A 9,757-nucleotide genomic window follows, 5' to 3' on the forward strand; every position below is an offset into this window, starting at 1 on the left:
CCCAGCGATAGTGAAGAAATGGTGATATATTTCCAAGTGAGGATAGTGAGTGACTTGGAATGGGACTTCCAGGTGGTGGTGTTTCCATCTATCTGCTGCCCTTGTCCTTCTATGTCGTGGGTATGGAAGGTGCTGTCTAAGGAGCCTTAGTGAATTCCTGTAATGCATTCTTGTAGATGGTACACACTGCTGCTACTGTGCGTCGATGGTGGAGGGAGTGAATGTTTGTGGATGTGGTGCCAATCAAGCGGGCTGCTTTGTTCTGGACAGTATCAAGCTTCTTAAGTGTTGTTGGAGCTGCACACATCCAGGCAAATGGGAGTTTTCCATCACACTCCTGACTTGTGCTTTGGTGATGGTGGACAAGCTTTGGGGAGTCAGATGTTGAGCTACTCACTGCAGGATTCCTAGCCTCTGACCTGCTTTTGTAGCCACAGTATTTATATGGCTAGTCCAGTTCAGCTTCTGGTCAATGGTAGCACCCAGGATTTTGACAGTGGAGGATTCAGTGATGGTAATGCAATTGAATGTAAAGGGACGATGGTTAGATTCTCTCTTGTTAGAGAAGGTCATTGCCTAGCACTTGTATGGTGCAAATATTACTTGCCACTTGTCAATCCAAGCCTAGATATTGTCCAGGTCTTGCTGCATTTGGACATGGACTTCTTCAGTATTTGAGGAGTTGCGAATAGTGCTGAACATTGCGCAGTCATCAGTGAACAACCTCACTTTGACCTTATGATGGAAGGAATGTCATTGGCAAAGCAGCTGAAAATGGTTGAGCCTAGGAACCTACCCTGAGAAACTCCTGCAGTGATGTCCTGGAAATCAAAAGATGTAGGATCCATGTAGGTGGAGGCAAGAAATAACAAGGGGAAGAAGACACTGGTGGGAGTAGTCTACAGGCCTCCTAACAGTAGCTATACTGTAGGACAGAGAATAAATCAGGAGATAATGAGGGCTAGTAAAAAAGAGGCAGTACATTAATCATGGGTGACTTTAATCTTCATGTAGATTGGGAAAATCAAATTGACAGAGGTGGCCATGAGCAAGAATTCATATAGTGTATTCGGGGCAGTTTCCTAGAACACTATGTTCTGGATCCAACCACGAATCAGGCTATTTTGGATCTGGTAATGTGTAATGAAGCAGGTTTAATAAATGATCTCAGAGTAAAAGATCCCATAGGAAACAGTGATCATAACATGGTAGAAATTAGCATTCAGTTTGAGAGTGAGAAACTTGGGTCAGAAACAACTGTGCTAAACTTAAGTAAGGGTAATTACAAAGAAATGAGGGCAGAGTTGGCTAGAGTGGACTGGGAAAGGAGTTTCGCAGAAAAGACAGTTGATAAACAATGGCATACATTGAAGAAAATAGTTTATGACTCACAGCTGAGATTTATCTCAGTGAGGAAGAAGAATTCTGGGAAGGAGATAAACCAGCCATGGTTAACCAAGGAAGTTAAGGATAATATCAAATTGAAAGAAAAGATATACAATGTGGCATAGATTAGCGGTAAGCCAAAGGATTGGGAAAGTTTAAAAAGCCAATAAAAGATGACCAAAAAATAATTATGAGGGAGAAATTAAACTTTGAGGGTAACCTAGCAAATAATATAGTTATATTGCATTATTTATAAATGCATAATATAATCAATCAGAGTCAGCATGGCTTCATGAAGGGGAAATCATGCCCTGACAAAATTATTTCAATTCTTTGAAGAGATAACAAGCAGGATAGAAAAAGGGGAACCAGTATATGTAATGTATTTGGATTTCCAAAAGGCATTTGATAAGGTACCCCACATAAGGCTACTTAATAAGATAAGAGCTCATAGTGTTGGGGGCAGTTATTAGCATGGATAGAGGATTGACTAACTAATAGAAGACAAAGAGTTGGGATAAGGGGGCAATAGCAGGATGGCAAACTGTAACTAGTGGAGTGCCACAGGGATCAGTACTGGGGCCACAATTATTTACAATATATATTAATGACTTGGATGAGGGAAGAGAATATACTATTGCCAAGTTTGTGGATGACACAAAAATAGGTGGGAAGGCAAGTGTTGAGGATGACACAAGGAGTCTACAGAGGGATATAGACAGGTTAAGTGAGTGGGTAAAAACTTGGCAAATGGAATATAATGTGGGAAAATGTGAGGTTTTGCACTTTGACAGGAAGAATAGAAGAGCTGAATATTATTTAAATGGAGAAAGACTGCAGAAACCTGCAGCTCAAAGAGATTTGGAAGTCCTCGTGCATGAATCACAAAAAGCTAGCTTACAAGTTCAGCAGGTAATAGGGAAGACAAATGAAATGTTCACCTTTATTTCAAAGGGAATGGAATATAAAAATAGGGAAGTCTTACTAAGAATATACAAGACACTAGTTAGACCACACTTAGAATACAGTGAACAGATTTGGTCCCCTTATCTAAGGAAAGATATACTGGCATTGGAGGCAGTCCAGAGAAGGTTCACTAGGTTGATCACCTGTATGGAGGGATTTTCTCGTGAGGAGAGGTTGATTAGGTTGGGCTTGTACTCATTGGAGTTTAGAAGAATGAGAGGTGACCTTATTGAAACATATAAGATTCTTAGAAGTCTTGACAGGGTAGATGCTGAGAGATTGTTTCCCCTTGTGGGAGAGTCTAGGACCAGAGGGCATAATCTCAGCGTAAGGGGTCACCCATTTAAATCAGAGATGAGGAGGAATTTCTCCTCTCAGAGGGTAGTGAATCTATGGAATTCTTTACTCCAGCGGGTGTAGAGGCTGGGTCATTAAGTATATTCAAGGCTGAGATAGACAGATTTTTAATCAGTAAGGGAATCAAGGGTTATAGGGAAAAGCAGGAAAGTGGAGTTAAGGATTATCAGATCAGCCATGATCTCATTGAATTGTGGAGCAGACTCGATGGGCTGAATGGCCTACTCCATTCCTATGTCTTATGGTCTTATGGAAATGATTGACCTCCAACAACCACAACCATCTTCCTTTGTGCTAGGTATGACTCCAACCAGTGGAGTGTTTTCTCCCTGATTCCCATTGACTCCAGTTTTGCTAGGGCTCCTTGATGCCACACTCGGTCAAATGCTGCCTTGATGTCAGGGGCAGTCACTCTCACCTCATCTCTCAAGTTCAGCTCTTCTGTCCATATTTGAATCAAGTCTGTAATGATTGAGTGATCCTGGCAGAGCCCAAACTAAGCAGCAGTGAGCAGGTTATTGCTAAGCAAGTGCCGCATGATAGCACTGTTGATGACCCCCTTCCATCACTTTACAGATGATCGAGAGTAGACTGATGGGGCGATAATTGGCTGGGTTGGACTTGTCCTGCATTTGGTGTACAGGACACACCTAGGCAATTTTTCACATTGCCAGGTAGATGCTAGTGCTGTAGCTGTACTGAAACAGCTTGACTAGGTGTGTGGCAAGTTCTGGAGCACAAGTCTTCGGTACTATTGCTGGAACATTATCAGGGCTCATGGCCTTTGCAGTATCCAGTGCCATCAGCTGTTTCTTGATATCATGTGGAATGAATTGAATTGGGTGAAGACTGGCATCTGTGATGCTGGGGACCTCTGGAGGAGGCTGAGATGGATCATCCACTCGGCACTTCTGGCTGAAGGTTGTTAGAAAAGCTTCAGCCTTATCCTTTGCACTGACTTGCTGGGCTCCCCCATCATTGAGGATGGGGATATTTGTGGAGCCTCCTCCTCCAGTGAGTTATTTAATTATCCACCACCATTCACAACTGGATGTGGCAGCACTGCAGATCTTAGATCTGATCCATTGATTGTAGAATCACTTAGCTCTGTCTATTGCTTGTTGCTTATGCTGTTTGGCACACAAGTAGTCCTGTGTTGTAGCTTCAGCAGGTTGACATCTCATTTTTAGGCATGCCTGGTGCTGCTCCTGGCATGCCCTCCTGCATTCTTCATTGAACCAGGGTTCATCCACTGGCTTGGTGGTAATGGTTCAGTGGAGGATGTGCAGGGCCATGAAGTTACAGATTGTTGCTGAGTACAATTCTGTTGCTGATGGCCCACAGTGCCTCATGGTGACCCAGTCTTGTGTTGCTAGATCTGTTCGAAATCTATCCCATTTAGCATGGTGGTGGTGCCACTCCTCAATGTGAAGACAGGACTTTGTCTCCACAAGGACTGTACGGTTGTCCCTCCTACCGATACTGTCATGGACAGATGCATCTGCGGAAGGCAGATTGTGAGGATGAGGTCAAGCATGTTTTTCCCTCTTGTTGGTTCCCTCACCACCCTCAAAGCTTCCTCCAAGTGGTGTGCAACATGGAGGAGCAGTGATTCATCAGCTGAGGGAGGGCGGTATGTGGTAATCAGCAGGAGGTTTCCTTGCCCATGTTTGACCTGATGCCATGAGACTAGGAATTGATGTTGAGGACTCCCAGGGCAACTCCCTCCTGACTGTAAACCACTGTGCTGCCACCTCTGTTGGGCCTGTCCTGCTGGTGGGACAGGACATACCCAGGGATGGTGATGGTGGTGTCTGGGACATTATCTGCAAGGTATGATTCCGTGAGTATGACTATGTCAGGCTGTTGCTTGACTAGTCTGTGAGACAGCTCTCCCAGTTTTGGCACTAGCCCCCAGGTGTTAGTAAGGAGGACATTGCAGGGTCGACAGGGCTGTGTTTGCCGTTGTTGTTTCTGGTGCCTAGGTCAATGGGCCAGTCTGCCCATGAACAGTGCTCTAATTAGGGTGAAAACTTCCTTAAAAATAGTTATTGACATCCAAAAGGCTTCTATGCCAGTCATAATGACCCGAGATAATTTGCATTTTCTTCGTAGCTAGTTAACCTGCCTGGTGCCACCCTAGACAGTGCAGTGCAGTCCAGGATTGACCCCAGGTTGTGCCTAGTTAGCCCATCTCAATGTGGACAGCAGAATGGATTCTACAACAGGTGCTCATGGCCTTTGGTTGGTGAGAAGAGAAATCAGCCAGGGCTCCTGCCCCCGATCATTATCCAGTGACCTCTGTGTGGATGTTAGATGCAGGATCAGACTTGGTTGTGGTGTGTGCCCTGTGTATTTGAAGCATTTGAATTATTAGACTGTTAGATGTTCGGGGCTCGTCAGGACCTGACCATGGTAGGCAAGCAGAAATTGCACCCGTGATTTGTGGGGTCAGTAAGAGATCTCTTCATTTGTCCCAGGCTAACAGGCACTTGCACCACTCCAAGCATATTGAGGGCATCCATCTGCCCCTGGCCGAGGGACACTTCGGTGCCTGCTCATCAAAAGGGTGTGTCCAGCCCCAGGCCCACAAGAACCCCATCCTCCAATTCTCATCTCCTTTCAGTCCCCTGTATTAGGGATGCAATACTGAAGCTTTTTCAAAACAGTACAGATGTGTGAATGAGATAGGGGCAGAGCAGGGATTATCAGTGGGATAATGACAGTGCAGGATTTTTAATCATATAGTGGCAAAGTAGCATTATAGGTGGGTCAGAGCCCTTGTACAGTTATGGATGGGAGAGACTCAGTGCAGGATTATGGATGGGACAGTGTCAATGCAGGATTATAAATAGGGCAAGGGTAGTACAGGATTTTAGATGGGATCGGGTCAGTACAGGATTATAGATGGGACAGGGTCAGTGCAGGATTATAGATGGGACAGGATTAGTGCAAGATTATTGATGGGATGGGGCAGTGCAGAGTTATGGATGGGATAGGGCAGTGCAGGATTATAGATGGGATCTGGTCAGTGCAGGATTAGATGGGATGGTGTCAGTGCAATATTATAGATGGGACATGGGCTGTGCACGATTATAGATGGGATCAGGTCAGGGCAGGATTTTAGTTGGGACAGTATCAGGGTGGATTATATTTGGGGCAGGGGCAGTGCAAGATTAAAGATGGGATGGGGCAGTGCAAGATTATAGATGAGATGGGGCAGTGCAGGATCATAGATGGGACAGCATCAGTGCAGGATTATAGTTGGGACTGCATTAGTGCAGGATTATAGATGGGACAGCATCAGTGCAGGATTATAGATGGGACAGCATTAGTGCAGGATTATAGATGGGACAGCATTAGTGCAGGATTATAGATGGGACAGTATCAGTGCAGGATTATAGATGTGACAGGGGCAGTGCAGGTTTAGATGGGATGGGTCAGTGCAGGATTAGAGATGGTGCAGGACAGTGCATGATTCTAGAAGGGACAGCATCAGTGCAGGTTTATAGGTGGGACAGCATCAGTGCAGGATTATAGATGGGACAGCATTAGTGCAGGATTATAGATGGGACAGCATTAGTGCAGGATTATAGATGGGACAGTATCAGTGCAGGATTATAGATGTGACAGGGGCAGTGCAGGTTTAGATGGGATGGGTCAGTGCAGGATTAGAGATGGTGCAGGACAGTGCATGATTCTAGAAGGGACAGCATTAGTGCAGGTTTATAAATGGGAAAGGACCATGCACAATTATAGGTGGGATGGGAGCAGCGCAGGCTTATAGGTGGGACAGGGACAATGCAGGGTTATAGATGGCATGGGGCAGTGCACAATCCTAGATGGGGCAGCATCAGTGCAGGTTTATAGATGGGACAAGGACAGGGCAGGATTAGATGGGATGAGTCAGTGCAGGTTCATAGATGGGACAGGAGCAGTGCAGGATTATAGGTGGGACAGTGTCACTGCAGGATTAGAGGTGGGACAGCATCAGTACCAGTGCACAGGTGGGATGGGAGCAGTGCAGGATTATAGATGGTCAGTTCAGGATGTGGTCAGTGCAGGATTATTGAAGGGAAAGGGTCTGTGCAGGATTATAGGTGGGAGAATGTCAGTGCAGGATTATCGATGTGATAGGATCAGTGCAGGATTATAGATGGGACAGCGTCAGTGCAGGTACACAGATGGGATGGGATCAGTGCAGGATTATCAATGGGACAGTGTCAGTTCAGGATTACAAATGGGACAGGGTTATTGCCGGATTATACATCGGACCAGATCACTGCAGGATTATAGATGGGACAGGGTCAGTGCAGGATTATTAATGGCGTCTGGTTAGTGCAGGATTCTATATGGGAACAGGTTCAGTGCAGGATTATAGTTGCGATCAAGTCAGTGCAGGATTAAGAATGGAACATAGTCAGTACAGGTTTACAAATGGTACAGGGTCAGTGCAGGATTATTGTAGGGAAAGGGTCTGTGCAGGATTATAGGTGGGAGAATGTCAGTGCAGGATTATCGATGTGATAGGATCAGTGCAGGATTATAGATGGGACAGCGTCAGTGCAGGTACACAGATGGGATGGGATCAGTGCAGGATTATCAATGGGACAGTGTCAGTTCAGGATTACAAATGGGACAGGGTTATTGCCGGATTATACATCGGACCAGATCACTGCAGGATTATAGATGGGACAGGGTCAGTGCAGGATTATTAATGTCGTCTGGTTAGTGCAGGATTCTATATGGGAACAGGTTCAGTGCAGGATTATAGTTGCGATCAAGTCAGTGCAGGATTAAGAATGGAACATAGTCAGTACAGGTTTACAAATGGTACAGGGTCAGTGCAGGATTAAAAATGGGACAGGGGCAGTAGGTGATTATAGATGGGACAAGCTCAGTATATGATTACTGATAGTAAAGGATCAGTGTGGGATTATTGATGGGACAGGGTAAGTGCAGAATTATTGATGGGACAGGGTTAATGCATCATTATGGATGGAATACGGCCAGTGTCGGATTTTAGATGGGACAGGGTCAGTGCCGGAACATACATGGGACAGGATCAGTACAGGTTTGGAGATGGGACAGTGTCAGTGCAGGATTGTTATTGGGGCAGGTTTGGTGCAGGATTATAGATGGGGCAGGGTTAGTGCAGTATTATAGATGGTACTGGATCAGTGCAGTATTATAGATTGGACAGAGCAACTGCAGGATTACAGACAGGACAGGTTCAGTGCATGATTTTAGTTGGGACAGAGTCAGTGCAGGATTATTGGTGGGAATGGTTTGGTGTAGGATTATAGATTGGACAGGGTCAGTCCAATATTATAGATGGGATTGGGTCAGTGCAGGATTATAGGTGGGTCAGGAGCAGTGCAGGTTTATAAACAGGACAAGGTCAGTGCAGGATTATTAATGGGATCCTGTTAGTACAGGATTATAAATGGGATCAGGTCAGTGCAGGACTATAGATGGGCTAGGGTCAGTGCAGTATTACAAATGTGGACAGGGTCAGTGCAGGATTACAGGTGGGACAGATTCAGTACAGAATTATAGATGGGACAGGGTCACTGGAGGATTATAAATGGGACAATGTTAATGAAGGATTATAGATGGGACAGGGGCAGTGCAGAATTATAGATGGGATCAGGTTAGTGTAGGTTTATATATGAGATCAGGGCTTTGCAGGATTATTGATGGCATCGGTCAGTGTTGGATTATGGATGGGATCAGGGCAGTGCAGGCTTATAGATGCGATCTGTTCAGTGCAGGATTATAGATGGGATCTTATTATGGTGGGATCCAATGTTTGATGTGCCAGGGAAGAATGATAGTTGAACTACTGAGGTTTATTTTTCTGCCAATGAAAATTCCTTAAAACATCATTCAGATTGAACATCCTGCAAACAGACGGCAGAGTGATAGGTGAAACAGCAGGATTCAATTTTCAAATACCAATATTTGATCCCCAGAAACATAAAGACTGGAAATGTTGTTTTTAAAGAGTTAGTCAGTCTGCAGCAGTAAAGAAAGTAGACAGGACACGATGTTTTGGGTGCAGCACATTCATCAGAACTCAAGGCCACCCTTAATCTGAAGGGTTACCCAATTCAAATGTCATAAACTGTATCTTCTTCCAGGGATTGCCTGAACTGCTGCTTTTTCTGGTTTTGGTCTCCAGGTTCCATTCCTTAAATTATCAGCTCAGAATCCACACTGTCACCCAAAACCAAAACTGATGAGGAACCCAACATACAGAGGGAGCTGAGGCAGAGACAGCCTGGTAACGTACAGCCACTGATTCACTTGCCACTTAATTGTTTTGCTCCTCTATTATACTCCTGTGTGCTGGGGATGCAGGCTTCCAACTCAGAGTCAATTATCCATTATTTGCTATTTGTTGCCTTGGTACTACTTCCAAATAATGAGGAGATTCTCACTGCATGTTAACGGCAGTTAATCTAGACCAGCTGAAATGTCCATTGAGCCAATGACATTCCCATTGCATTAAACCAGTGGTTCTCAAACATTTTCATTCACAGACCCCTTAGGCAGGGCAAAGGGCATTGCAGACCACCTACTGACCCTGCCCCACCTGCTTTTGCTCACTACTGCAAAAATGGTCTTCAGAATTAGTGGGAAGAATGGCACTGCTTTTTGTGAGATCCCTGAGGTGATAACTGATTCTACACATGAGAGCTTCAGTCTCATGTTGGACTCCACGTTCAGCTTCCCTTTTTTGTTTACAGCCCAACACATATTGAAAATCCAACCTTGCAGTTGATCTCAGTTAAAGAGAAAGAATGTGGGAAGAAGCCACTGGGAGGAGGAGACAACTGGTAAGAACTACCGGGAAGAGAAGCAAGGAAAAGGCTCCATCTAGTAAAAGTGCCACAGTTGGCAGGCTTTATGTAGTGAGGACTCAGGGCTCTGGAGATCTGAGAAGGCAGAGGAAGGTTTGTGATTCGATGCTGCAAGCCTTAGGGGCAAAGGGAACCCTTTTGGAGCAATAGCGTTCTGCTCGGCACGGCCAAAGAGCTGAATT

Source organism: Carcharodon carcharias, chromosome 14 (assembly GCF_017639515.1).
Source record: "Carcharodon carcharias isolate sCarCar2 chromosome 14, sCarCar2.pri, whole genome shotgun sequence".
Classification (NCBI taxonomy): domain Eukaryota; kingdom Metazoa; phylum Chordata; class Chondrichthyes; order Lamniformes; family Lamnidae; genus Carcharodon; species Carcharodon carcharias.